Source organism: Dreissena polymorpha, unplaced genomic scaffold (assembly GCF_020536995.1).
Source record: "Dreissena polymorpha isolate Duluth1 unplaced genomic scaffold, UMN_Dpol_1.0 chrUn007, whole genome shotgun sequence".
NCBI classification, from domain to species: Eukaryota; Metazoa; Mollusca; class Bivalvia; order Myida; family Dreissenidae; genus Dreissena; species Dreissena polymorpha.
Genome location: NW_026273321.1, coordinates 657696 through 663978, shown reverse-complemented (window position 1 = coordinate 663978; position 6283 = coordinate 657696). Strand labels below are relative to the sequence as shown.

General features: G+C 32.7%; 1 long non-coding RNA gene across 1 annotated transcript; it reads right to left on the bottom strand.

The window, feature by feature from the left end:
- Positions 1-3700, bottom strand: LOC127863398 (uncharacterized). The gene is made up of 4 exons (XR_008041046.1): positions 3088-3700; positions 2856-2927; positions 2031-2113; positions 1-1394 (listed from the first exon to the last, which is right to left on the bottom strand). It is a non-coding gene; the product is annotated as an uncharacterized LOC127863398 (long non-coding RNA).
- Between the last annotated feature and the right edge of the window lie 2583 nt (positions 3701-6283).

The window sequence follows — 6283 nt, the reverse complement described above, 5'->3', positions numbered from 1 at the left end:
GACATTGACTACAATGGTTTATTAAATACAGGTAATAAAGAAGGCAATGAAAAACACATATCGATAATCAAACAAAAAACTAAACATTTTGTAAGAAAAATTGTGTTTTTTACATGTGTAACAAGAAACCGGTGTAGACTGGTGATGCTCCCCAAAAGTGTTTTTTTGTCACAATATTGTACTATATATTCAGATAAAAGGAAACGTCTTAAGGGGCATAACTGTGGACAAAATTATACGATGGATGGATTAAAGCTTCATTGAATTCCGGTCAGTAGTTGGGGAGAAATAGCCTGGACAAGAATTGCACTATATGTACAGTTTATAGAAAATTTCAAAGGGCCATAACTCTGTGAAAAATCATCCGACCAGAACCGGCTGATAATATGCACATCTCCTGTTGGTAGTGAAGCTTCCCATCAAGTTTCATTGAATTACTGTAATAAGTTGCTGAGAAATAGCTCGGACAAGCATTGCACTATATGTGCAATGGAAAATTTCAAAGGGCCATAACTCTGTGAAAAATCATCGGATGAGAACCGGCTGATAATATGCACATCTCCTCTTGGTAGTGAAGCTTCCCATAAAGTTTCATAGAATTCCAGTCATTAGTTGCTGAGAAATAGCCCGGACAAGAATTGCACTATATGTTCAATGGAAAATTTCAAAGGGCCATAACTCTGTGAAAAATCATCTGAAGAGAACCGGCTGATAATATGCACATCTCCTCTTGGTAGTGAAGCTTCCCATAAAGTTTCATTGAATTCCGGTCATTACTTTCTGAGAAATAGCCTGGACAAAAATTGTGCACAGACTGACACACGGACGGACAGACGAAGCGGCAACTATATGCTCCCCCCAAAATAAATTTTGGGGGAGCATAAAAATGTATTGATAAAAAACCCACAAAATATAACATAAAAAAAATATATTATGCTTAATTCAATATTAAAACTTCCTAAAAAATGTAATTGCATTGTACAACCAAGAGCATTCATTATTTATAACATAATGTAAGATTGTACATTTTCAAAACACTTCTAAAATTATATTTACACTAAAGATGTGAAACTTAATAGTTATCTAACAAAGATAACTTCTGCGTCAACTTCAAATGAATATCAAACACGTCTTGGGCAACAATTCATTTTTTCGCTTTTCTCAATCTAGAGACATGCTGATCTCCAAGTATTGATGTAGGTGGAGGGGTGACGGGGGCTATAGTTGACCTAATTCTTTTGGAGTCTTCAGGCAGCTGTTCACATTTGCCACTTATTCTTTTCTTGCCTATGGTGAATTCATTTATAACTTCAGTGATCAAACCGGTTATGTATGTTTTTTTCACAGGCCTTGTGCTCCAATTACAAGCAGCTTTTGAGTACACCTTTTTTCTCCTGAAAGATTGTTTTATAACTGACATGATGTTTGAAAAAATGAAATGACAATTGCTAAAACAAAACAAAAGAATAAAGATCTATAGACAATATATATGCCATAATATAAATTTACTGATTCAGTGCATACTTTGCTTCAGTAGTTCTTTTATGACAGGAGCATTGTTTGCAAAATGTATACTTATTATTCATATCACATGAATGTGTCAAATTTGAGCTTAAATACATCATGTTTGTAAATTTAATTTAATTATTAATAATAAAAACTTTCAATAAGTAATCATAAATCTGTAAATTGATCCTTACAATTCAAAATTTAATAAAAACAGGAAATGTGTTTGTCAGAAACACTATCTCCCCTACTGCGCCACTTTGATTTTTTTTTTTTATCATTTGGTAGATTCAGATGAACTCTTTAAAGCTTATTACTTCTCTTGAATTTGTTTTTTTTTACCTTGACCTTGAAGGATTATCTTGACCTTTCACCACTCAAAATGTGCAGCTCCATGAGATACACATGCATGCCAAATATGAAGTTACTATCTTCAATATTGCAAAAGTTATGGCAAAATGTTAAAGTTTGACGCAAACAAACACACAAACTAACATACAGGGCGAAAACAATAATATAAATACCTCTCATTTCCTTCTTTGTCCAACAAAATAGGACGATTCAAGTGTTTTGAATAATCTATTGCTGCTAACTGACACCTGCACAGCTGAAAAAAATAATTTTAGAAATGAAACTCAGAAAATATCATGCAACTCATCATGTGAAAATCTGCCTTTAGGACTTTGATGATGTTACACTAGATATGAACTAATTCAACACCAATGACTTGACATATTCATAATCAGAATTCATTTCTTGATTAACTACTAGTTGTTTAAACATCCTGTGAACAAAAATACAAAAATCCTGTTCATAAATAATTTTACTATCACATGATGAAACAAGAGCACCGCGTTACGGGTGCCACGCTAGGCTTCGAAAGCTTGTCATAATTTTTTTTTAGAGGTCACAGGGACATTGACCTTTGACCTTGTGACTGAAAAATGGGTGTGGCGTGTAGAACTCATCAAGGTGAATCCACATTTGAAGTTTCAAAGATGTAGGTGGAATCACTTTGATTGTAGAGCAAAATGTAAAAGTTTTAGCACGACGCCGGCGGACAACACGACAACGAGCAGCTGGCTGACGACACAACAACGACGAGCTGGCTATGACAATACCTCGGGTTTTCTCCGAAAACAGCCGAGCTAAAAATATATTCATATTTTAGTCATTCAGGCAGTTTATTACGAGACTTGTCACAAAGGGTACATCATTTTTACACTATTAAAATGTAAATTCTCAAAAAGAAAGAGCATAAATTCCTTTGTTCAATGACTGAGCATGTGTTCATAAAAAAAGAAACACTTTAACAAGTGTATTTTTTAAACATTTAACTTTTTATTTACCTAAAAGCATTTCGCTTTGGTTTGGAGCGTATCAAAAGATGATTGTTGAAGCTCTCTAGTTCAGAAGTAGTTCTGAAATTTAAAAGCATTGTACATTTCTAAAACACATCTTTTATACTTATAAGGGTGTGTGTGTGTGTAAGTCAAATCGTGTTCATTATATAGCAAAATAATTAAGGGAATTTATAGAAAAGTAGCTATGAAACACAAACTGAAAATGAAGAAGACTTACGCATCGATCAATATTTCCATCATTTTCTCGTCCTTTTCAATCCCAGTAGCTTCTTTAACTCTTCTCCATCGATCACACTGAATACCAATGTCTATTATCCTTTCCCTTTTATTACGCCTGTACCTTGCATCTCTTGTTTTTTTTAGTCTTAGCGCTAGCACTTGTTTTTGTCCGAACCATCTTGAATTCTTTTCGACCGCATATTCGTATTTGTAAAAAGTGATTTTCCAATAAAAATATTGATTTAAATATGAAGTATATTTTATTGGTTTATCAAAAATATTCAATGAAAATCAATTATTTGCTCAACAAGCTAAATCTCTTTCTTTAGAAATAATGTAATTTCTATGCCAAAAATAAATGACAGTACCATGTACCACGTGACTTGTCAGCTGATTTTCAGCTACATTTATTTTTAGGTCAAAAACGTCGAGCGGCGTTTTTGAAATATAATATGGAATTCCCATCCGCTTGGGCTTATGTGTTGGTTTGTGTTATACTTCCTTTAGTCTGCTTTGAGTTTTTATATCCTTAAATCAAAGGCGATAATCGTTTTTAATATCTAAAACAATAATTTTATATTTTGTTCAGACCATAATCCATTGGACAGTCCCTTTAAGTGTGCATGGCAATAAAAAAGATAAATAAATACACTCACATTTGTACACAATACTTTCCCTCAATTTCATATTGATTAGCATGTGAAAACATAATTCAAAACCTATTTATTTTAGCTCGATTGCATCGTAAGCATAGATAGGGCTTATTGAAACGCTCACGAATCCGTTTCCTTTTTTTCGAGGTGTGTGTGTGTCTGTGTGTGCGGGGGTCTAAAGAATGCTTCCGCCGTTAAGATCGAATTCATAACCTCCTGATCGCTGGTCGGGCACCGTATCCACTACGCCACGGCAAATTCAAATTTGAATCATTATTTATGGAATCCGAATGTTGTCATTTTGTCTGTTTTACACACAGAGAACATTCCAGAATAGTCACGAGATGCTTGTGTTTTAAGATTGTGTAGGAACATACAGTAATACGTATCCAGCGAAAAAGAAACAAGTGTTCGTACTGAAAGTCAAATACTAAACAGATATTAAACACTTGCAAGCCGTTCTATATGCCAAGGACCTATACTGATCAATATTCTATTTAATTTAAAAAAACACGATATTACATATTGTTACATAATTATTGATGAGTGCATAAGGCATTTTTTCAACAACCATTGCTATAGGTTTGCGTGATACATTCTTCTGTCCATTATGCTCTTCATAAAAACATATTAAATGATCATTGGAGGGCAATACACATGGGTATTATCGGCATCACTCTACACAGTTTTTAAGTAATATCGAGTTTCCAGTTCAATTTGTATAACATAGCGTTCTATAAAATTTTAAGAGGTGTGCTTGACTTGTTTGTTTGGTACAATAGAGTAAAGTTTGAAAGTCGAACGTATCCAAGATGACGTGAAAAACATGCGTATTCAGTGTTCTTTGTTTTGTTAAAATGTAAACACACTTTAACAATATTGTTTCTCGAACGTGTATTGTTTTTATCAAGCATTCGTTTTATTTATTTATTTTGCATTTATATATGCATTTATATATGCATATATATTTATATACTAGAAGTTTCACACTGTCGAAAATATCCATCGTGAGGATACCCTTTTCGCTTGAACCAACTACTGTACCATTTCATTATCTGTTTTCCTTTACAAACAAAATAATAATTATTCTATGGTATTTTGCAAATCATTCCATCCATGTACTAATTGACAATAACACTGACCCGTTTGAATAGCTGTATTAAATTTCAAATACGTTTGATACCATCCCTGGTTTACTTCATTTGTGTTCCGGAACGTACCTGAGATCATTGGCTTCGTGACTGTTTCGCATATTAAATCTACAATTTGATTAAAATGTACATGTCTAGTTGTTTTAGTAGCTTTCTGACTCTCTGATAAATATATGCAAATCATTGATAACGATTAAAAGCTTGTCATTCTATCGTAGAGGGATAATTGAATTGCTGAAAAATTTGCTTATGGATCGTGAATACTTTTTACAGCTCAGATAAGAGGTTTACACATTGACTCAGACATGTTTGTTAATAAGAGAGCGGTAAGAAAAAATATGAGTAGTTAGTAATTATATTGTTCTGCTATTTGAGGAATTTTCGCAAATAGTGATTCGACTTTACCATAAAAATACCGGATACATTGATAAACCATATAACAAGTTTGTAAAATTCCAATAGGTTTTGATAATCTTAAAACATCAACAATATTGTGGTACATTAAACACCAAATCACATTATAACATAAAAATTAAATCATCCTCAAGCAAAGATAAATAAGATTAGATTCTTATAATTAACATGTATTTACAATATGCCCATGGCCCATGTGGACCCTATTTTAGAACATGCAATATGATAACAACATAAATAACCATACCGGTACATATTTATGACAAGTACATTAATTATGATTAAGCGATTTTGTTTAAACATTATCAATTATACATACATAAGTAATATCAATCAATAATTACCAGCAGTGTATGCATATTTACGTAAGGGTACATAATATTAAAGAGGAGCAGGCAATACGTGTGATCATTCATTAATGCAGAAATTCACTCGTCGCACAAAACCATGATGAGGCGATAACAATAATACCACCAAGGTGCTGAAAATACAGGAGCTGCTGGACAACTCAAATCACATAGTGCACTTGTTAACAAATTAACAAATGGACATCTTCAGATGAGATTTATGATGAACGTGTTAGATTCTAACCACAGAAAAAATATATACAGTAAGCGTGTATTTCCCTTTAGAAAAAAAAAAGATGATTTGTGATTTGGTAGCTCTAATGTAGAATGTATGTTTCATATTTAATGCTTCTTGATAATGGATATGCAATAAAAATGTGGCATTTGTTTTATAAATAAGCAACGAATGTGGCGAGTCGTTATTCTTAATGTGGGAATGTCGAGAATTATCGAAATTCAAAAAAACGCTTATGTCGATAACAACTTAAATATTCGTATTGAAACAGGTGCTTTTACTGTTGCCCGGCTTTATAAAATGTGCTGTGATAATTTGTGTGCAACCAATATACAAATGATTTTTAACGTTTTAATCTAGTCTTAAGTACAACATTAAAATGTAATATTTAAAA